At 42.1% G+C, this 22,325-nt stretch overlaps 1 long non-coding RNA gene across 1 annotated transcript in view; it reads left to right on the top strand.

The window, feature by feature from the left end:
* Nucleotides 1-9,035: 9,035 nt before the first annotated feature.
* Nucleotides 9,036-22,325, top strand: part of LOC108784462 — a 26,092-nt gene continuing 12,802 nt past the window's right edge. Inside the window, exon 1 of the long non-coding RNA XR_001941069.1 lies at nt 9,036-9,070. This is a non-coding gene — a long non-coding RNA (uncharacterized LOC108784462). The remainder of the gene's footprint in view (nt 9,071-22,325) is intronic.

Below are 22,325 nucleotides of genomic sequence, written 5' to 3'. Positions count from 1 at the left end.
GTCCTAGATTGTTCACTTCTCCAAACTCTTCACCCTTTTTTTAATAACCATGTTAATTTTGAATAACATTTTTGTTAGTTAAATAGGTGATTATTTTATAGAGCTCCAAACATCAGACCAAAAAAAGGGTCGACTGAGCAGAAATCAAAGACTTGTATAGATTTGGGTATACATATTTAGTAATTTAGGTCCTATTCACTCAAGGTAAATACATCCTTGAATATCCCCCATATAACATTCAAAATGCTGTTCAAAATTGTAAAGTCAAGTGCTCCACATTTAGATAGAACAACTAAGATCATTTTATAGTGAATAGCAGCTGATTATATGATATTACATCATCTTTAAATGCAAACTATACAATAAGCAGTTTATATGGTTTATATGATAGATGTAGACTAATTTTTGGAAGAGCTTTTTCTATGTACAGATTTCATGAATTCAGGTTGACTTTTTCACCCTCATCTTCATTTATCTGTTTCTTTTTTGTGTGATCTTTGTACGTTAATTCGCTAGAAAGAATGAGTTATTCTACCACTTCTCACAAAAAAAAATGTCTTCATGTAAGAAGCAAGTTGAAAGGATACAATAATAAAAAGTGTAGTATCAAGATGAGGGTCAGTATCTTGGCATACTTCATCCTCTTTAAAAAGAGTTTAGAACTTTGCAAAGCAAGAGCTTTGTCTTTTGCATTTGTACCTCTTTCATATCTAGCCATGTTTTTGTTTTTTTTTTATCATTTTGCTGTATCCACAAAGGGGCACCGTTTGTCTGCTTAGCTTTTTCTTTTTTTGCGATGGCTTTTGTATGACCCAGGATGCTTTTTGCCTTTGTGCTTCCCTAATTGCCTGCAGCAATCTTCCAAGTCAGTATAATGATACGTTCCTTTAACTGTGATGTCTGCTGGTTCAACTTAACTTACTAAACTGAGAAATGCTCAGGCAATATGTTGTGGAATTACTTTATACTCATTATGGTCCTTGAGATGCAGTGCTTCCGAATGTAAAAGATGTAATACAGATTGATTTACTTAGAGTAGAAAATGATCACATTGCAAAGCAAATGTTGGCTTATTTAAGTAAATAAGATAAAGCTTTGTTCATTGTAAATACCCAGTCATACAATAAAAAAAAAGATTATGAGGGTTATTCACAAAGCTGACGAAGGATCTAGCCGTAGCTTCAGCTGATCCTTCTGCTAGCTTCGGCCCCAGGACCCCTTTGGTTCAGTAGAACCGAAGGGCTGCTGTATGGGCTATTCACTATAGCCTGTACAGCCCCCCAAGTTGGCCGAGCGGCTCAGTCGAGCCGAAGGCATATGCTTCGGCTCGACTGAGCCGAGGTGAAAGCCGAAGCTGGCCGAACGGCCGGCCATTGGCCGTCCGACAGCCTGCTACTGACAGCTGGGCAGAGCAAGCCATCATCTCACGGCTGGCTCCAGCCACTTGCAGAGACAGATCAGCGTCCCTGGTTACCAGGTAACCAGGGACGCTGATCTGTCATTACACTGAGAACTCGGCAGAGCCGACGTGATATCACGGCGGCGGCTCCACCGAGTTCTCAGTGTGTAATGACAGTTCAGCGTCCCCTGGTTACCTAGTTCTGTCATTACGATGAGAGCTTAGTTGAGCCGGCTTTGATATCACCGCCGGCCCCGCTAAGCTCTCATTGTAAGGACAGCTAGTCCCGGCCAATAGAAAACAGTTAGGCTGAGCTAGCTGTCACTGCTAGCTCCGCCCAATCGTTTTCTATTTTTTTTCCTACTTTTTTAACTAGTTTTTCTATTATGCTTGGTACCGAGCAGAATAGCCGAGCAGAATGCCGAATTCACTCACTGCTGTTCGGCATCTATGAGAATAGGCCGAACAGCAGCTAGTAGCCTGCCAGAGGTTCGGCTCAGCTGATCCAGATGTTGGATCAGCTGAGTCGAACTCATTCTGCACTTCGGGACGGCCGAACATGCTGAGCATGTTCGGCCGACTTGAAGCCAGCCGAAGCAAGCCGATGTACGGCTGATTTCAGCTGGTGTACGGCTGAAATCAGCCGTACAAACCTGAAGTGAATAGCCGAACAGCATTCGGCTCACTTCACTTCAGGTCGCTTATTCACACTGCTGCCTTTGGCAGCTTTTTGAATAACCCTCTATGAGTGGATGAGAAAAGTGAATGAAGCTTCACCTAATTTACTAAGTGAACATTAACTCTACAAAGTAAACATTTCTTTCACATTTGGGTAACATTATCCCCAATAAATCTCAGTCAACAATGCTACATTGATACACCTCTCCAGATGTTAAAACATGATGCATTAGGCCATGCCCAGATCTACTTAAACACCCTTTTTAATTTGACCATATTGATATTTATGTTTCTCAATCTGTTCTACCGCTTTCTAAATCTGATAATCGGGATTGTTGAGAGGCATCAAGATTGTTTGAGGTGGACAAAGCACTTTCCATGCCACATTATATGATGTCAGCTGAACCGGTTCATATAGTACTTATCACATTTGGGGAATTGATTTTCAATGCTTATTAGTAGGGATGCACAGATACTTTTCGAGTACCAGTGCAGATACTTGGCATTTTCATGAGAACTACCAGGGTTGCAGCGGTTGCAGCTGGGACCTGGCTCTGGCGCTCCACCACTGTCCTGAAATCATTAGTCTGTATTGTTTTAGAAAAACTGTCACATGACAATAAACAAAAATGTATCAGTACTCATACTTGTAAGTACTCGGCAAGTACCAGTACTCGTACTCGCAAAACTGGTATCTGTGCATCCCTTTATTTATATTTATAAAAACAAAATCGTACATTAAAACAGAGATGTACAAATCCCAGGAGCTCCGTGTGCTCCTTACAAATGACACCTGCCTCCTATTTTTTTAATTTTTCTCTAGTCTAGTCTTGGAGCTCAAACGTATTGGTACATGTACTCGTACTTGTACTGAGTATTGTACTTGGTATCTGTGCAACCCTACTTATTAGCTAAAATGCTAACTGTAATGGAAAATATCACACTTTCTTTTAACATTACCAGGTACAAACCTTCTACAGGTTAAAGGTATCTTTCATGACAACAGCCTGCCTTCCTTAAAGTAGACTCTTTGTCAGAAACTGACGCTTGGCCTATTAAAATATAGTAAAGAATGGTGTAGACAGCTATATTTATGAACAATTCATAAATATCGGTGGAGGGCCTCCATATGGGTTATCCAAAATAACCTTTTAGGAGTGTTGTGCCATGGGTAATCTATTTCAATAGGACCAAACAGGGTCACAATGCAGGATGGAAACATGGGCAAATGCCTCAGGGCCCCAACTATCTAGGAGATCCCACCAGCTGTGAATGGGGCTGGGAAGGCATCTATGCCCTGGATTTGCCTATATAGTTGTGCCATCTACTGTCAACACTTTGTAGGTCCTGTCAGCATGAATCCACTACTCTGTGTTTTTTTGGTCATTAAGGGGGATCTTAAACATTAAAGAAGTTGTAAAGTCACAGCATATATTATTCTGCCATAACATCGGCATTGTAATGGAAATGTATACTAGAGTTGTTTTGATATTGCAATCAAAGCTGACTTGAGAAAATCCCTTGATGCGAAGCAATCTCCATTTTTCAAGACTAGTCCGTCATGCATTGCTTCAAGCAAGCATTGATAATGTTGCATTGTTTCGGTGTTGAGTTGTAGTTAGAGTGGTGATACAAGGAAGTTCATTATTCACAGGGCTGAGCAAAACTGTGTCAGTGCATTGAGAGAGTACATCCTATGGGCATCTTCAGGAAGTGAATTTAGAAACTTCTAAATCGATACAGTTATTCAAAATTCAGTATTATGGAAATTCAGTATAGAAATACATATTTATTTATTTATTTTTTTTGACCATAGATACCTCTTAACAAATCCACTGATCTACTAATGTAAGAAGCAATTTAGCATATGTAATGCATGGGTTTATTATATATACTAGGGATGCAGCAATGCTAGTTCAGATACCAATGCCGATACTTGGCATTTTCATGAGAACTACCAGGGTTGCAGCGGTTGCAGCTGGGACCTGGCTCTGGCGCTCCACCACTGCCCTGAAATCATTAGTCTGTATTGTTTTAGAAAAACTGTCACATGACAATAAACAAAAATGTATCAGTACTCGTACTTGTAAGTACTTGGGCAAGTACCAGTACTTGTACTTGCAAAAAATGGTATGGGTGCATCCCTTTATATATATTTAAAAACAAAATCATACAATAAAACAGAGACGTACAAATCCCAGGAGCTACGTGTGCTCCTTACAAATGACAGCTGCCTCCTAACTTTTACATTTTTCTCTAGTCTAGTCTTGGAGCTGGAAAAGTATCTGTACTTGTACTGAGTACGGTACTTGGTATCGGTTCATCCCTAATATATGCTAATATATATTCAGGTGGATGTATGTTTATAGTCCAATATTTTCTTCCTTTAGAATTCTCTGGGGCGCCCCATGTGTTTTTATCAGCACCCATTACAACCAGTACACTTTGTTCGCATCCTGTTGTAGGACTAGGCTTTTTTTTCCCTTAGCAATGCATTGCAAATAAATGCAAGCTACTGATAAGCTGAAAAAGGATCCCATAAATTAAAAAGGTAATTCGATACCAATATTTGACTTATCATAGCAGTTTCCACCCATAATAGAGATAACAACTTTGCATACACATATCCTTTAAACAATATAATATTGGAGGAAAGTATATTTGTCATATTAGGGGCATCTACCATCTATTGAAATACAGTGGATTAGGTGCCATGTTGTCTATCTATCGCCACATGTTATATGACTTCTTTATGCAGGAGACCTTTTGATGGTATAATGTATAATTAGTATAAACATATTCATTTATAAACATTCACTCTTCATTAAATACTATCAGCCACATGGAGCCTGGTTCTGTTTTAACTTAATGAGACACAGGTTATGTACAGGTCAGATTGTTGCTTTTAATTCTTTTGATAGCCGAATGTGGTGTACATGTATGAGAACGGATGCAATGCACTTCATTTCAAGGATCTGTATATTAGACAGGAAAATAAAGGAAAGCTGTCAGAATTTCATATTTGCATGACTTTTGAATATTGCCATTTGTAAACAACATCTGTCAGTTCGATATTCATGTACAGTTACATGTTCTCTGCATTGATCCGCTAAATATTTCTGCACTTCTATTAATTATTTTGTTCCTTTAATAAATGAGAATACTTCTTAAATATACAGTGATGCTTCTGAACCAGAACTAGCAGTAAACTGTAGGAACATTTCAATAGTCTTACCACTGTTTCCAGAAAAAGGCCATCTGACAATTCATTGTTACATTCTATTATTAACAGTGTATATGGATTTACTTACAGCAGGTGTTGGCTGAGTCATCAAATTTTCTTTATTTCTTTAATACGAACATTCCGATCATACCACCTGCTGACATAAGTAGGTATTTCAAAGCAATTATTAACATTGGTGCATATTATTTTGGTGTTCAGGCACTGATGTATATATCAATGTGATTTTCTTGAAAGCATTCTGTACTTTGAGAAGTCTATAGGCTGCTGCTATTGATACTGCTGATCCAGTATCTTCAATACTTTCTGAGTCAATGATCCAGAATGTGTGGTGTAGTGGTGAGTACCTTTTCCCTGGAGCACTGCGGGTCCCTGGATCAAATCTTGGCCAGGACATTATCTGCAAGGAGTTTGCATGTTCTCTCTGTGCTTGTGTGGGTTTCTTCCGGGTACTCTGGTTTCCTCCCACACTCCAAAGACATGCTGGAAGGTTAATTGGCTCCTCTGTTTACATCCTTTCTTGTTTACATCCTTGGTGCAGAAATCTTCACTGGTAATCACTGGTAATGACTGCACCAATTTAACCTGCATGAGAGGCGTGTTAAGAAAAAGGCTTAGCTGTCCAAAAAGAAAATTTAAGCAAGATTACAGTTTGCTATTGAACATATGGGCTGCTGTTTGCTGTGAACCAAAGTCGGAATATCAGAAGAATCTCATATCAATTGTGAGGCATGCTAATGGAAATGTTAATATTTATTACATTTATTTATATAGAGTAGACAATTTACGCAGCCCTTTACATAGCGCACATTCACATCAGCCCCTGCCCTCAAGGAGCTTACAATCTAAGGTCCCTATGTCGCATACATACATACAGGGCCAAATTAGACAGAAGCCAATTACCTTTTCAGCATGTCTTTGGAGTGTGGGAGGAAACGAGTACCTGGAGGAAACCCACGCAAGCACAAGGAGAGCATGCCAACTCCTTATAGATAGTGACCTGGCCAGGATCCAGTATGGTTTGGGGATAATTTGCTGCTTCAGGTCCTGGGCAGCTCACAGTCATCGAGTCTACTCTACATTCTGCATCATAAAGTGTATGTGATGAAAATGCAAGGCCGTATGTCCAAAAGTTAAAGTCTTTCAACACTATAATGATCCAAAATACACAAGACAATCGACCAAGGAATGGCTCAAAAGTAAAAAATAAAGCATTATAGAATGCCCTAGTCAAAGCTCTGATTTGATCCCCATTTAAATTGTATAGGGAGATTTTAAAATGGATAGTTCATGCAAGGAAACCCCCTTTCATCTTGCAACTGAAGACATTTTGCATGGAAAAGTGCTAACAAATTTGGATGTTGATTTCAGAGACTGGTGATCAGTTGTAAAATGGCCTACAGAAAGTCATTTCTGCTACAGGGGCAATACCAGCTTTTGATGCCAAGGGTATACTTACTTTGTTTACCATTACATCAATTGATACTGAATAAATGATTGAAAATGCAAACCTTCCTTTTGTTCTTATTCAGGTATATCACCTTTATCTGTAGACACTGTTTTTAATAAAGATGCATTGTTGACCTATTCAGATGTTTAAAAGGTCCACAATTTCCATGGGATGTGCTTAGTTTTTATAGTCATGTAACTCTACGTGATGAGTACAACAAAGTGACTGTCAACTTAGATAATCATAGGGGAATGTAGGGCAATGCTATGTAATCTAAATTCTGTTTTATATTATCGACCTGATTTAAAACGTATGTATAGCCAAAGCTTTTTCTTTTTTTTTAGCTAGAGAAAGTAAAACTAAAAGCCCTGTCAGGTTATTTTTTGCTGCCTCTGTCCCATTGGCTAGATTTCATTTCAGCTATCCTGGAGACCCAACAAGAAGTGTGTGAAAATCTCTACAAAATGAGGGGAATAAAATAATAAATAATAGTAAAGTAATTAAAAATAATTTGAAAAAAGTCATTTTCGGTTTCGGCTTGACAAATGCTGGTGCGGGAGGTGCCATTCATTTTAATGGCTCCCCAAACGCGCCTCCCGGCTACAGTGTGATCGCCCGCACCGGAACAGGTGGTAATGTTTATAACACTCTTTTGTTCATTTTATTTTAAATTAAGGATGGTATATCATTTTTTTTTTATCTGATCGAAAAAATAATCGCCCATTTAATCGATTCTGAAAATAATTGTTAGTTGCAGCCCTATTTGATATATGGAATAAAAAGCATTGCACGGGTATGAATTTTTAAAAGGTTTTTATATATTTATGGTGCTGTGTGTTTTGTAAGTGGGCAAATATTAATTAAAAAAATGATTTGCATAGAAAAATAAAGAGTTCCCTTCTTGATGATATCTCTTGTTTGAGGGAATACTTTTAGTATTAAAAGTGAATAGGAATTTCCTTATTACATGACTGGATAATTAAAGTGAATTTATACACAATTTATTGTGTGAAGATTGCTCAATTGCATTAGTAAATCAGCCCAATTACATTCAATGCTGATGATTAGCTACACTCTTCATCTACAAGTCCCCATTCACAGCTTAGAGTGGTGGGAGCATGCAGAGCGTTCACATGCATCCTTTCAGCACCTCCCATCTGCCTGCATTGCATGGCACAGAGAAGCACATAGACCCAATGATTATGTCTAAAATAAGGTACGTAATGAAAATTGAAAAAATGTATAAAATATTTCATTAGCATGTTGATGAGGGGGAAGGGAGGAACCAAGGAAGGAAAAATATAAGCAGAATAAACTTTAAGTTAAAGAAATGCCCTTTACTGATTAGCTGTCTTAGTAATTGAACAGAGTTCACTATATTTCTCTGTGTTGGTTTTAGTTGATTGGCTTTATTCTTATTTATTAGGTCTTTATGGAGATAATTCTTTAACTTCAATACCAACACAAGTCTCTGAGCAGTCACCAGAACCAACTACTGTATCAGTTTTGAAACCTGTAAGTTTACCTGTGAAAGAGACCACACCAAATGTGATAGAAGAAACCACACTGGATAGAAATATCTCCAACCTTTTAGAACAAGCTACAACAACAAGTAGCAGTATTGTAACTACTTCCAATATAACTGCAATCACCAAAATGAATCTCACCTTAGAGAACCAAACAAGTGCAAATACATCCACCACCATGAAGCCACTGCCTGGTACAGAAGCACCAAAAACAACTTCTCCATCCAGCAGGCCTGAAACTACTTCAGCTGATCCTTCAACTGGAACTAGAGAAACAAGCATTAAACCAGTAACAACAGATCCAGGGACAACTACAGAATCGGTAACTACTACAGTTAATACAGATACTAACACTACTGGTAGTAAAAACACTACTGGGGCCATTATACCAACCGTAAAACCATCTGAAACAATGTCTACCATAACAACAACCGGAAATACAACTGCGACTACAAGTGCTAAAACTGAGACAGTGACAAATGAAACAACTGCAAAACCTGACGAAACTATTACAAGTGCAGCAACAATGATAACTACAGCACCAAAAAATGAATCTCCTGCAACAACTGCAAAAAGTAGCACATCTCCTGCAACAACTGCAAAAATTAGCACATCTGCTGCAACAACTGCAAAAAGTAGCACATCTGCAACAACAGTCAACAATGAAGTAACACTTTCTCCAAACACCAAGGATGGTGCAACCGTATCAAAGGAAACGCAGTCAACTTCCACGTTAAACCAGAGTAACACCGAGCAGTCAAAGGCATTAAGTTCAGGTAAGTGTTCTGTTGATGAGGAGCTGAAGTCCAGAAACTGTGCCCAAAAAAGATAGGCATAGGGCAAAAGTCTAGTTACCAGTATTGCCTGTGGTCGCCCTACAGCAGATCTTTTCCCCATTACTGGCCTAAGATGATTTGTTCTGCACCATGTCTCTGTGTGGAAACGAACATCTTGGTAGAGCAGAGTTTTGCTTCCTTATTTTAAACCCTCAGCAAGGAGAACAGTGAGCAGCTCAGTAGTGACATCACCAAATCTCACTGCAAATCTCATCATGAGACTAGCAGCCAGAGGCACCAGTGCCTGAGATCTTACATTGCAGATGCTTGGCTATGTGGCTGTAGGCACAGGAGTCCCTAAGCATACACCCGGAAATGCACTGCTAATTTTCAGGGATTTAAAACCAAAAGGTACATTTTCAGGGCACTATTCAGGCACACTTACCATTTCTAGATATTTCCTATAACGGCAAATCTTCCGTTTTTTAGTCAGGGTCCACTTTAAAATTAAACTGTTTCCAAACTATGCACACTAATAATACATAATAATAATAATAAATATTCTGAACAAGCAGTAAAATCACTTTAAAACAAACCCTCATTCATCTCTCTAGCTATAGGTATTGTTAAAGAATTTTAAGTAATTTTCAGGCCTAAAATGTGGAATATAACATGGGTACAAAAAATGAAAAAAAGGCCTCAGTCATGAAGGGGTTAAAGTTTACAACAAAGGCAAACAAGTTTAAAAAAGAAACCTAGTGCACATTGCCCTTGCACCCATTCAAATCTGTGCAGTAGTTTATTAATAAATTGTAACTGTATTTCTCTCTGTGTTGGCTGCAGTTCCACCCCAGGCTGAAGCCCAAATTATATTCATTCCTAGAGGGGAGGTACAGCCAGTACTGAAGCCACAGACCCCTATCCATTCTGTAACTTTTCTTGCTGTGCAGTCCTTTCCCTCTTCTACTCCCTTTGTACTGATAAAGGATTGAGGGCTAGTTCACACCAGCCACAGTGCATTCTGCCCGATTGGTGCCGGAACGCAAATGGATTGCATTCGGGCCGGCTCACTTTGTTTTGGGGCGGGATGGGGTGTGGTGGTGCGTTGAAGTCAATGGCACTGCAGCCACGCCCCCCAGACACAGTGTGATCGCCCACACCTGAACGCATGGCACATCAGTGCCTGCGTTCCGGTCCAGTGCAGTCAGAAAAAATAGTGCATGCAGCACTATGCAACACTAACCGTCAGCACAAAACCTCCCACTTCCACCAGCTGGTTCGGAGGAGATTACTATAGTACTAACTGTTAGCTTCTGTTGTTGCTGAAGATGGCAGCTGCAGAGGAGTGCCATCACAACATCACATGCCGGATACCATATCAGACTCTCTGAGACAAATGTAGTAGTCAGCGTGTGCTACTACAGCATTGCCCAGGGCAGTTCCAACACAAAATAAAGCCAATTTGCGTTATGTCCAATGGCTTCACTTCACACCAACATGCTGAGTTGGAGTACACTGAAAAAAATAGGACATGCTGCAGCTCATAGAATTAAATAGCAATTACATTCTTAATAACTGGGCTGACATAACGAAACCTATGTCAGCATGTGACATAAGTGATGTACTAGCCTTAGTGTCTCCAGGTTTCTGTCACTTTTCCTGGATCATCAATCGTGTGTCGAGGAATAGTTATGGATTACTAACAACATGTAATCGTATCACATACGCTTACATGCAGTGTGCCGCTGTAACCCGATCATTAACTTGAACAGGTGACAGCTGCCGCTTGTAAACAGAAGATTAGGGATTCCTGATGCAGGAAATTGAAGGTTCCTGATGCAGGAATCCCTAAACGCATCCACATTGTAGGTGTGAAAGAAGCCTGAAAGTCGGGAGCTAGCTGAGAAAAGTACAAACAAGTTCATGGCTGCACTGCAGGGGTGAGCTTCTTTTGACCTCTTCATTGCCCAGGCTTTTGGGACACGCGAGCTGAACTGGTTAATGAATTTAATAAAATGTCATGTTTTATTGATTTCAGTGTCCTCATTGTGGAAATTTCCCCTTTCTATCCTAGTGACAGGGAGTCGGAGGAACAGGAAGTAATGGACTGTCCCTCAGCTGGATTTAAAACCTAGTCTGGTTTTGATTGCTGTCTGTGTCTTCCTTTCCTAGTGATACCCCTTCCCCATATTTCTTGTTTTGACGTTACAGGGACAGGAGGTGAGCGGAAATCTCTCTGGTGAGAACACTGATAGCCATAAATAAACTTGACAGCGGTTCTAAACATTCCTTATTTTAGTCTGATTTAAACAGAAATATGTATTATATAATAGCATCTCCATTCTCCTGCAAACAAGAAATGTAAAGTTTAATAACTGTTGTCTGCCAGAGCAGATACTGTAGATTAGGATTGGTGCCAAAAAGTATGACTGCATAGTGTGCAACTTTCACTGAACCTTTCATCCTATTGTTGTATAAAACAAACACCATGGCTTTTATCACTCTGCTTTTGTTCAGCTCCGGTGATGACCAACTTGCCAATGAAAGGAGAATCAGAGAGATATACAACAGCACACACTAGCAACTATCTAAAAAATGTGACCTTATAATGCATTTCTTTGACCTTGATTAGAGGAAAGAAGATATAAAGCAGTAAGGCAGGCTGGAAAAAAGGGGACCCCAGGAGCTTTCAGCCACAATGTATAAGCATGCACAACATAATAGCACATTATGACAGACTTGCGAAAGCGATTCCCTCCCTCGCACGCACTTCCATCTACATTTTGAGTCTTCAGCTGTTGAATGGCCAGGCCTCAATGATGTAACTCTTGCGCATGCATATTGGAGTTACTTTATCTCGGCATGCTGAGCTGAAAGGTTGCGCTGAGCTGAAAGGTTGCTGATTGGCAATTTATTTTTCAAACTCCACTTTATGGCCTCTTTCACTAAGGCACCGGTCTGCTTTGATCAGCAGAGAATCCGTGCACAGATCCCCTTCTGATCGGAACAGTAGAAAATGAATATCACTTTTGTGACATCCGTGTCCTTTCCATTTTTTTTCTCCATCTTGCGATGGAGGAAGTAACTGGACCCATGTTAAGTCTATGGGCGGTTGGTTGTAAGCGAACATGTGTCTGTTTACATTCACATACCTTAGATCCATCACATTTAGGTCCCTTCAAAATGGAACTCTTTTACGATTTTATCAGGCCTATACAGACTCGGAAGTATTCTGATGTAAATAAACGGACGTCTGTTTACATCCGCCAGCCCATAGACTTAACATTGTGCTTCTGATCAGGTCCGCCTTTAAAACTAAGAACTCTGCCCTTACAATGCATTTCTATGATATTTATTATTGCTATGGCATTGCTTAGACTGCAATAAGGGAAAACAGATGTTTGGGGGGAAAAAAACCAGCACACTGCATTAACTGCATAAAATAAAAACATTGCTGCAGTCTTTTTAGGCAAAGTCTTGGTGCATTGTTGGATCATCTGCTATAGGTATCACATTCATCAGATTTGAGTGGGCAGATTGCTGATAAGGACAGAACCAGGCCCGGATTCCCCACAAGGCCACCGAGGCCGGGCCTCGGGGCGGCAGGGCACAGAGGGGCGGGATAGTTGTGGGGATAGTTGCGGGCGCCGGGCTGTAAGTTGCCCTCTCTACATTTAGTCATGCTTTGCACAAGCAGGACTAAATGTGGAGTGAGTAAGCCGATTGTTCATTTACATGTGAACTCGGCGATGTCACCGAGATCACATGTAAAAAGCCTACAGCCTGTCCTCCTCCCCTCCCCCCTGCACTTACCTCTCTCCTCTGGTTCCGTCCTCCGGGCTCCGCCGCAGAGTCTCTCCTCACTGCAGGTAGCAGAGCGGCAGGGTTAAAACTAACCCTGTCGCTCCGTGTAGACAGTGAGAGGGGAGAGCTGTGCTCTTCCTCTCTCACCTGTCACAGGAGTTCCAGCCCAGTGCTGTGCTAGAACTCCTGTATTGGAGGTGACAGGGTCAATAAAGAGAGCCTGTCACCTCCAATTGCTCTCACACAGGGGCTTGTTATTTCCTGTGTGATAGCAATAAAGTTAGGTGACAAAAATGTAAATTGATTAAAACAAATTTACATAAATACAAATTTGAAACAGTAAAAAAAAATTGAAACTAACCCCGCCGCCCTGCCATCTGGTTGCCATTCTCCATTGATGGGAAGGAGGGGTTGGCGGGTGGGGCGTATTGCGGAGCCTGGCCTTGGGACGGCAGGGAGAGTAAATCTGTCCCTGGGTGTAACATGAAACATTTTCACATCATATACCCCCACTCTCATCTTACCTTAATTCTGGGGTTCTTTTGCCTGCAGTATTCAGGCATTTTTGGAATTTGGCCCAGCTGTGCGTGGCTCCTTTGATCTGTGAATGAAGTAACTACAAGTGCTATCTGCCACCGCGGCAGCTCATAATACATACATTCTACAAATGCTGGCTTTAGGAAATTGTTTACCTAATTTTATTGTAGGCCACATATAACCTCTAGTGAGATGTACAAGGTTTGTGGTATTCCAATTGATGTCTACAGCTCATAATAGATACATACTACAAATGCTGTCTTTAGAAAAGTGTTCCCCTTTTTTATGGTAGGCCACAGGTACCCCCCAGTGAGATTTACATGGTTTGGGGTATTCCAGTTGATGTCTACAGCTCATAATTCATACTGTACATTCTACAAATGCTGGCTTTCGGAAAGCGTTCCTCTAATTTTATTGTAGGTCAGGTATAACCTCTAGTGAGATGTTCATGATTTGTGGTATTCTAACTGATGTCTACAGCCCATAAATCATACATTCTACAAATGCTGGCTTTGGGAAATTGTTCCTCTAATTTTATTGTAGGCCACATGTAACCCCTAGTCAGAATTACATGATTTGCGGCATTCCAGTTGATGTCTACAGTTCATAATACATACATACTACAAATGCTGGCTTTAGAAAAGTGTTCCCCTGTTTTATTGTAGACCACATGTAGCCCCTATTGAGATTTACATGGTTTGTGGTATTCCAGTTGATATCTACAGAACATAATACATACATTCTATAAATGCTAGCTTTAGAAAATTGTTCCTCCCATTTTATTGTAGGCCACATACAACCTCTTTAGGTTGAACTCGATGGACTTGTGTCTTTTTTCAACCTAACTAACTATGTAACTGTGGGGGTTATTCACAAAGCTGCCGTAGTGAATTACCGACCCGAAGTGAAGTGAGCTGAACTCTGTTTGGCTATTCACTTCAGGCTTGTACGGCTGATTTCAGCCGTACACCGATTAAAATCAGCCGTACATAGGCTTGCTGCGGCTGGCTTTGGGTCGGCCAAACATGCTCAGCATGTTCGGCCGACCCAAAGTGCAAATGTAGTTCGACTCAGCCGATCCAACATCTGGATCAGCTGAGCCGAACATTCGGCATGCTACTCGCTGCTGTTCGGCCTATTCTGAGCGGCATTCGGCTCGGCTATTCTGCTCGGTACCTTCTGTGGTACCGAGCAGAATAGAAAAACTGTTTAAAAAAGTAGAAGAAAAAAAGAGAAAGTGATTGGGCGGAGCTAGCAGTGACAGCTAGCTCCGCCCAACTGTTTTCTATTGGCTGGGACCAGCTGTCATTACAATGAGAGCTCAGCAGAGTAGGCTTGCATATCACCGCTGGCTCTGCTCTCATCGTAATGACAGATGGGCGTCCCTGGTTACCAGGTAACCGGGGACGCTGAACTGTCAGTACCATGAGAGCTCAGCAGAGTAGGCTTGCATATCACCGCTGGCTCTGCTCTCATCGTAATGACAGATGGGCGTCCCTGGTTACCTGGTAACCAGGGACGCCCATCTGTCATTACACACTGAGAACCCGCCGGAGCCGCCGTGATATCACAGCAGCTCCGGCGGGTTCTCAGTGTACTGACAGAACGGCCTCTCTGGTTACCAGGTAACCAGGGACCCGGTTCTGTCATTGCACACAGAACCTGACGGAGCTACCGTGATATCACAGCGGCTCCGCCGGGTTCTCAGTGTAATGACAGAACGGCGTCTCTGGTTACCAGGTAACCAGGGGCGCTGATCTGTCTCTCCAAGTGGCCGGAGCCAGGCGTGAGATGACTAAGCATATGCCTTCGGCTTGACTGAGCCCCTCGGCCAACTTCCTGAGCTGTACGGGCTATAGTGAATAGCCTGTACAGCAGCCTTTCGGTTCTACTGAACCGAAGGGGTCCTGGGGCCAAAGCTAGCCGAAGGATCAGCCAAAGCTACGGCTAGATCCTCCGGCAGCTTTGTGAATAACCCCTATGTAACCTCTAGTGAGATGTACATGGCTTGTGGCATTTCAATTGATGTCTAAAGCTACATTGTTGTAATAAATTGTAATTAGCAGATGTATATGTATTATCATTACCTGTCTTGTATAGGAATAACTATAAAACTAACTAGCAAGACACTCAGCACAGCAGGAGGCCACTGAAGTAGAACTTGTATTACTAAGGTTGTATCAGATGACAAATCATGACAACGAGGAGACAAGTTTTCTCATCTGGGCAATTATTCTACTAGCAAGTGAATGTATTGTTTTTGTCAGCTCAGCTTGAATAGACATATGTTTCATTATCAAATAAAATATTAATCATTTAAATTCACTGACAAGATGTTAAATAGCTGCTACTGAGTACAGAAGGTAAATGCAAAAACTAAAAATAATCGCTGTCTACAAGAGAATCTAGTTTCACCATATAGCTAATTTTATGGGGTTTTTTTTAATTATAGCTTTACTATTTCAATTATTGTAATAGTATTCACTGTTAAAGGAGATCTAAAGGCAGAAACATCACATTGGGTGTTCAGGACAAGCATTGTGAAATAAATAAAAAGGCTTTGTTATTATACCCCAGAGTATTTATTTTGTTTAAACACACTGCATATCAGAGTAACAGCTTCTGTTGCTTTTTTTGTGCTTCTGGGTCATCTCCCACAATGCCTTGCATCACAGGAGGCGAGGCTGGCAAAGTAGAGAGGTGGGTAGGACATTAGAGAGGAGGTGTGGAGCTGTGAGGGAGTAGTGGAACAAAAACCCAGTGTACTAGTTTCTGAGATGCTAGCTTCACGTGGCTCTCTAATATGTGAGACCCTTTTGTTACGGTTCCCTGTTAGAGTTAGTTATTGCTTTAACATGCCTGTTAGCCCTTGTTTGCTGTATCAAATGTCGATTTGCATAGTGCATGCAAGATTTTCTATGTTGTATGTTTTTCTAAACAGAGATTTCCTCTCACTTCCTGTTGTGTTCCTGAGACAGGAAAGCAAGGGGAATCTCCTCAATGGGACACACTAAAAAGGTGTATTAAAGCTTAACTCTAGGGAAAACGCTGTTTTAACTATTGCACTGGCTAAGGAGGATAACCCTGATAATATATACAGTATACTGTGTATGGATGGCTGCTGCCCAGTATAAAAATCACTTTTTGCTACAAGGCGGAGCCGTATCCTACACACAGATCTTGATTTCCAGGTGTTATGGGGATGAGAACAGCGGCTACAACTGCACCTCAGTCGTGAAGCACCTCAGTGGTATCCACCTCCTCTCTTTTCCTCCATTCACAAAAAGCCTTGCAATCTTTTGCCGAATACAAAATGTGTTGTGAATGCAGGAGGAGAGAAGGGCGGGTGTGCAACATGATCTCTCCTCCTCCATTCACAGAACATTTTGTATTCTGTGAGAAAAATACAAGGCTTTTGTGAATAGCAGAGCAGCAGGGATGCAACTGGGGCCCTTGACTATCATAGCCGCTGCTCTCATTCCGCAGCACCCAGAAATCCAGCATAGTATCCGACTTGTGTCACGGAACTATTTTTACACTATGCAGCAGCCATCCACAAACAACATACATATTTTTAGTAACTGGGGGATCTCCAGAATATTTTTCCAGATTTGCTTTGCTCCTTGGTCTTCATATTGTAGCTTTAATTGCACACAGTGTGATTCCAGTCTTTTAAATATGTTACCTCTAAGGCAAAATGGCTCAACCAAGCTTATTAAAAGGCATTACTACCAAGGTTGGCGAATACTTGTGCAATATTTATTTGTTAATTATTTTAAAAACCATGTTAAATTGATACACCTTGATATATTAGACTATTGCATGTATGATCAGTGACAGACAAGTCCAGTTAAAGGAGAACTATGAGATGAGTGATTTCCACTCGCCTCATAGTTCTAGCCGACCTGTGACAATGAGACTGTCACAGGTCGGCTCAGTAGATCGGGAGGTGAGCGAACACATACCAGGTTCGCTCACCTCTCGATCCTGTCACGACTCTATGCCGTGACAGGGGAAGGGGCTGGATTCCCCTCTCCCTGCTCCGATCTGCCAGCGCTGAATGGCGGAACGGACGGGGGAGGGGGCGGGTACAGCTGGCTCTGCCTCTAGATAGGCAGAGCCAGCTGTCACTCACGCAGCTGGGCGGATCCCGTCATCTACGTCGGGATCCGCTCCGGCATCTCAGTATACCGCGAGCTGTAGCTCGCGGTATACTGAGCTTAGGGTAACGGGAGGACGCTAGTTTGTGTCCTCCCGTTACCCTAAGGAGAACTATGGGGAAAAACACTGACCCCATAGTTCTCCTTTAAAGCCATTTTAATTTCAAAACAGTAAAATGTTGTACGGGCTGCCGGTCTTCACATGTGAAATTGAATTACATGTGCAGCTACCCTGAAGGTAAGACCTCGCGCTATCTTCAGGGACGCCTGTAATATAAGACCTACCCCGAACTAGGTCTTATTTTCGGGGTAGGTCTTATATTACAGAAATCCCCGAAGATAGCACTAGGTCTTATTTTCGGGGTAGGTCTTACTTTCGGGGAAACACGGTACTTGCAAATAACTTTATATCATTATTTTAGTGTACATTTGTGTGTGTGTATATACTGTATATATACTAGATGGGTTGTATGTTTTTATAGCAGTGGCACATCTTAATAACAGCAAAACAAAGTGCAGGTACAACCCTGATTAGTCAAGGTCGACCTAATATTCTCTAGTTAAGTTGGGTTAGAATAAAATCTTTTGCTTTTGTTTTTTTTTGGCTATAGTCCAATGCCTATAATTTTGCAACTGCCTAACCAGTTTAGCCAGCAGTGCAGATTAGCGTGGGCAAACAGGTCCGTACAGCATGCAAATCTGTGCAAAAAACCAATCACGGGAGGGACAGGTGCTGCGTGTAATTGTAATTTGAAGGATGCGGCTGCATGGTGTTACACGCAATTACATACAGACCGGAACCTGCACATCCATGCGGGTCCAGGTGCCTGCACTTAGACGCACACAGTGTAGGTCTGAGTGCAAGCACCCAAACCCGCACGGCAGTGCAGGTTCAGTTCTGTGTGTAATTGCATGCATCCGCATCCTCGTATGGGAGGTACAGGCTGCTGCACTCGATTAAATTTAGCACCTGTCCCTCACGGGTTTGGGCCTTTGTAGAGGCGGGCAAGCTGTACCGACATGCACGCCCATTTGAATGAACCCTAAAGAGCATGGATGGGGGAATTGAGTGATTTCCCTTGTTTGGCCTGAGGGGTTGAATGGGAGAAATCTACACGTGTATGGTTAGCCTTAATGTACATCCAGAACCACTTGTGTATAGCACATATTATTTAGAGTAGTGTATTCCTACTAGTGTACAGTTGTGTGACTCTCTATAATAAGTAAAGGATGGACACCGGCACTCCAAAGCAAGTTCAGTACGCGTTTATTAACGAACTAGCTGCAAGTAGAACACTCTAAACAACGTTTCGGGGGTCTCACAGGATCCCCTTCATCAGGCAAACACTTGTTTGCCTGATGAAGGGGATCCTGTGAGACGCCGAAACGTTTAGAGTGTTCTACTTGCAACTAGTACATTAATAAACATGTACTGAACTTGCTTTGGAGTGCCGGTGTCCATCCTTTACTTATATTTTGTCAGAAGCCACCCGCTGACACCTGCTGCACCCACCTTTCATTTTTGGAGCAGCGGCTTTGAGTGCGATGGGTACACGGACTGCTCTCTATAATAAGACTAGGGGGTCTATTCACTAAGCTGCCGTAGGCAGCCGAGTGAATGACCGACCTAAAGCGCCGGCCTAACGCTGTTCGGCTACTCACTTCAGGCTGGTGCGGCTGATTTCAGCCGTATATTGTCTGAAATCAGCCGTACATCGGGTGGCTTCGGGTCAGCCGAACATGCACAGCAGAAGGAGTTCGACTCAGCCGATCCAACATCTGGATCGGCTAAGCCGAACCTCCGGCAGGCTACTCGCTGCTGTTAGGTCTATTCTTATAGATGCCGAACAGCAGTGAGTGAATAGCCGAATGCCGCTGAGCGCCATTCGGCTCGGCTGTTCTGCTCGGTCCCTCTGTGGGACCGAGCAGAACAGAAAAATAGTTGATAAAGTAGAAAAAAATTAATAGAAAACAATTGTGCGGAGCTAGCAATGACAGCTAGCTCCGCCCAACTGTTTTCTATTGTTCGGCGGTTCTGCTGCCGTCCAAAAAAAGAAGAAAAAAAAACCCTCCCGGGCGCTCCGGGAGTCTCCCGCTCCCGGCCGCCAAGAAGAGAAACACCGCTTTTTTGTTTTTTTCTTTATTCTGACACGGAGCCGTGTCAGAATAGAATAGAAAAAAATATATATTTTTGGCCATAGGTATGCATTGCTAGATTCCTATTGGCTATTTCAATTTGCAATAGCAAACTAGCTATTGTTCCCGCCTTCTGCTGCTGTCAATCAGTAGTTGTGGACCTGATGGAGAACTGCAGCAGAGGGAGGATGCAATGCTAGTTTGCTATTGGCTATTGCAAATGGAAATAGCTAATAGGAATCTAGCAATGCATTCCTATAGCCAAAACATATTTATTTTATTTTTTCTATTCTGACACAGCTCTGTGTCAGAATAAAGAAAAAAAAAAGAAAAAGCAGTCTTTCTCTCTCCTTGACTCCCGGAGCGCCAGGGAGAGTTAGGCTGTCTGTAGATCAGTGTCACTGGTTAGCTGGTAACCAGGGAAGCTGATCTCTCTGCAAGTGGCCGGAGCCTGCCGTAAGATCACAGCTGGCTCCGCCCACCTGTCAGAAGCAGGCTGTCGGCCGGCCAGCTTCGGCTTTCAGCGCGGCTCAGCCGAGCCGAGGCATATGCGTTCGGCTTGGCTGAGCCGCTCGGCTAAGTTCGGGAGCTGTATGGGCAATTGTGAATAACCCGTACAGCAGCCCTTCGGTTCTACTGAACCGAAGGGGTCCTGGGGCCGAAGCTAGCTGAAGGATCGGCCGAAGCTACGACTAGATCCTTCGGCTGCTTCGTGAATAGACCCCTATATCTGTGACACAGAAAAACATTTTAGCAACAGGGTATAAAACATTGATTTGCCTGACTCTGCCCACTATCCCAGTACTGGAAATGTTCTCATGCTTTAAAAAAGCATACTATACTTTGTACTGTTTTTGTTGCAGGCATGGATAAATATGTTCACATCCTGTTACATATGACAGTGGTCATAAGCATATATCAATGATAAAAAAATTCAGGGAGTGGCTGACAGTTTAATCTTTAAAGGAAACGTGGCAAGTATACATGACAGTTACTAAACTGTGTCTTGTGTCATTGATAAGTGTACTGGGGCTGACCATAATTTGACAGCCACCCAATTCAGCATATGAGTTTTGCAATAATAAAATGTAAGCAGAAGGATTAGAGTTTACAGTTGAAGTTTAATCTGCATACATTTTTGCCTTTCCTGGCTCCTTCTTTCCATACTAAACCAGTGCAGGTATAGAAAACATCTGGGGAAGGTTTTATAAGCAGCAATATGATACATTGGGGGGAATTTCTCAAAACTGGAGCAGATGTGCATGGCAACCAATCAGCTTCTCTCTTCAGTTTGGTCAGTTAAGATTTGAAAATGAAAGAGAGAGGCTGATTGGTTGCCGTGCACAGCTGCTCCAGTTTTGATGAATTCCCTTTGTTGAGTATTGAATCAATATAACAAGGTACACATAATTTTGTGTTTTCAGTCACCTTACATTATTGTATTATGTTAACAATGCTTACAGGGATTGTGCAAGCAGGTCATGAAATGTGGAAGACACTATGGGGGGAATTTCTCAAAACAGGAGCAGACACAATCTGGAGCAGCTGTGCATGGCAACCAATCAGCTTCTCTCTTCAGTTTGTTCAGTGTAGGCTGGGCACACACCTTACAACCATCGCAAGACTATTGCCCTGAGGGGCGGGCTTCCGATGACCGCAATGCCGAACGGGCAGTGTCCGCTTGCGCACACCGGCCCGTCCGGCTTTTATCTTACGAACATGCTACACACCCGCCGAAAATCGTACGATGCTCGGCGGGTTTTCGAACATGTTAGTAAGTTTAAAGTCGTGCGACCTTATCGCAAGGTGTGTGGGGACCTTAAGATTTGAAAATGAAAGAGAGAAGCTGATTGGTTGCATGCACAGCTGCTCCAGATTTTGTCTGCTCCAGTGTTGAGAAATTGCCCTCTGAGTGTGGCTTAGGGAGAAAGTGCTAAAGATAAAGTTATCAGAAACCTTGTAACTCCAACTGAGCATATGATTATAAAATGTATAAGCCGAGGTTACATTTAATGGAAACAATATTATTCAAAATTACATTAGCAAATACAGGTAACAATAACACATACAGGTAGGGATGTCCCAATGCCACTTTTTTAGGCCCAAGTACAATCCCCTCATGTACTTGCCGATACCAATTACAGATACTTTTTCTTAAAGGGACAGGTGACTTTAAATGATCCATAGTACAACTACATGTTATGTACTATGGATCATGGTTTAACCTATTCATGTTAGCAGTAGAGAATTGTAACTCTATTGCTGGAGTGTAGTGGAGGTGTATGCTGTATATATGTACTACATATACATTACACACGTCCAGTACACTTTAGCAATAGATTTACAGCCAGCCCCGTCCCAGCTTCCCTTACTCACAGTTTCACTCCGATCCCCGTAGCCTCATGCGGTGCCTCTTGTAGTCGGCGCTGGGCAGGATCACTGCATCGCATCTCGGTGCTCAGCTTGTGGGAGGCACTCACAATTCTGCCCTGCTAACATGAATAGGTTAAATCATGATCCATAGTACATATACAGCACATACGTCCCGTACACTGCAGTAATAGTTACAATTATCCCCTGCTAACATGAATAGGTTAAATCATGATCCATAGTACATA

Source organism: Nanorana parkeri, unplaced genomic scaffold, assembly GCF_000935625.1.
Source record: "Nanorana parkeri isolate BGI_ZX_2015 unplaced genomic scaffold, ASM93562v1 scaffold115, whole genome shotgun sequence".
Classification (NCBI taxonomy): domain Eukaryota; kingdom Metazoa; phylum Chordata; class Amphibia; order Anura; family Dicroglossidae; genus Nanorana; species Nanorana parkeri.
Note: the sequence above shows the minus strand (reverse complement) of the source record. Positions and strands in the feature narration are given on the sequence as shown.